This window comes from Otolemur garnettii, unplaced genomic scaffold, assembly GCF_000181295.1.
Source record: "Otolemur garnettii isolate 467f Iridium unplaced genomic scaffold, OtoGar3 scaffold00111, whole genome shotgun sequence".
Taxonomy (NCBI): Eukaryota; Metazoa; Chordata; class Mammalia; order Primates; family Galagidae; genus Otolemur; species Otolemur garnettii.
Genome location: NW_003852506.1, coordinates 2,889,934 through 2,892,243, shown reverse-complemented (window position 1 = coordinate 2,892,243; position 2,310 = coordinate 2,889,934).

Sequence of the window (2,310 nt, the reverse complement as noted above, 5' to 3'; positions counted from 1 at the left end):
ACAGAAACCTCCATTCTCCTGCTTCCGCCTCCCAAGTAGCTGGCATTCACCACAACACCTGGCTATTTTTGGGGTGCAGCCGTCATTGTTGTTAGGCAGGCCCAGGCTGGATTCGAACCCACCAGCTCAGGTGTATGTGGCTGGCCGCTTGAGCCACAGGTGCTGAGCCTAGAAATTAATGTCTTTTCTCCCGGCAAAATGTGAAACAATGAGCCTAGGTAGAAATACAAAAATCTAGTTGGTTTTACTTGTCAGTAAATAAGGTTTTTAAGGCTCCACTGTATCATCACATACTCAAGGGGACTGGCCAATACCTCTGCTTTACAGAGAAGATAGAGCCCCACAAAGACGTGATTCTTTTTAAGTTTACACAGCAAGTCAGTTGCAAATTGGAGCCCTCAGAACAATGGCAGATGCTAAAAGGAGAATACCAAGTGAAAAAAATCTATCACCTTTTCCTTGGGGCATTTGCTCAAACTACAGGGATGAGTTGCTTTGATTTTATACATAAATATTAAATTACTTAACACAGCCATTCCCTTTATATTTATATATGTAAAACCATATCTACATAATCCACATTTAGATGTTTAATACATGTTACGTAGTGTGATCTATGCTTATCTCTGTGTCTCTATACCAAATTGTCTGTATATGTCCTGTATTTGGCTAGTTCACATGACAAATGTCATGGACATGGGCACACATGACCTGAGGTAAGCCTACAGCTGCTCAAAATAGCAGCTTTGTTTATAATACAGGAGAGATGGAACCACCCAGAAAGTTCAGTTATTGGGTTTATCAATCTGGGTTCTATAGCCAGGAATAAGTTCCAAATCTCAGCCAGGCTTTGTGGACAGAGAGAGAGACTGTCTGAAAACAAACAAATAAAAGAAAATTCCAAGGAATCCTTAACTACTGCCTTGCAGTCCTTCATTTCTCACCTGATGGGGCTGAGGGCACATCCTATAAAAGATAGACATGAACCTGATTCACTGGGAAACTTCTCCATCACCTCGACCTGCAGACCTCCACAGGGGCTGCTTTGCTATTGGCTCACACCTTCAGGATGTCCCAGTGGGCAGCGTGCAGCAGCCACATCTTTGCCCCCTGGGGTTCACTCGCCCAGGGTTTGGAGCTTACAGAAAAGAGGATTTATGAAAACCATATATCAGGCAAACCCATTTCTACCAGAATACAGCGTTATTCCTCCACCTCTGGATGCACAAAGCTGACTTCTATGAGTTTATTATCTCTCAGGACATTATTTTGATTTTCAGTTTTAGAGCCGTGATTGATGAGTTGCCTCAAATCCTTTTCCTTTTTTTTTTTTTTTTTAATACGTCTAGTAAATCTCTGTGATTTTATTCTGTCAATGAATCTACCAAGTCAACGCCCTTCAGTTTGGTAAACTCCAAGGACCAACTGGTATCTGATCTGTCCAGGAGTAGAGAGCGTTCACTATTTGTAGAGTAGGTAAAGAGAGGGGAAAGGGACAGGAAGAAATCTTAACTTGAGCTCACATCCATACAGATTTTTTAAATCACAAGTAGCATCTATTCAGTTTCTCTAATCAGCTTCAAAAGCCTTGTAAGGCTCCTGTTACCATTGTGTGGCTGGTAATTCTGTGTCACAACTAATTACCGCCTAATAGCCATCATGGGTGCGGAGTCTAGTTTAAAAGCAAAGTCGATTTCTCCCTTCATTCAGACCTCATCTGCCCTTGAATGGTGGAGCTTACACTAGGCAACATGCAGTTCTTTCTACCTGCTACAGCCATCAGCTCCTTCTCCAGCTGAGGTAGCCACCTCCTCCCCCTGGGACAAAGATTATTTGTCATTAAAATGCTTCTGGCTCTGCTCACGCTCTCTTTTTACAATCTGGATGTTGCCTACACTTTGAGAAAGGTTTTTGAAGAAAGATTAGCAGGATTAGGAAAGGTTCACATATGTTCAGCCTTTCTCTTGGTATTCAAGACATCACAACCCTGTGTGCCACCCAGGAAGCCCAAGAAAACAGAACACAGACAGAGGTGGGGAGGGTTGGGGGAGCTGCGACTCTCCCCAACAATACAAAGCTGGAGTCAAATGCAAATCTGGGGATGCTGTACACTGGGGAATTCCCAGGCAGTTTGCTAGAATTTTGGGTTTTAGCCCTTTCTCTTCAAGTCCTGGGTGGTTGTTTTCTCCTCTTGAGAACAAGGCCAGTTCAGGGGAAGAAAATGCCAGAGGCAGAGGTTAACAATTTGGCCTTGAGGCAGATTCTAAGAGCTATGCCCATTCCAGTGGCTAACAGTTGGCATTCCTTGTG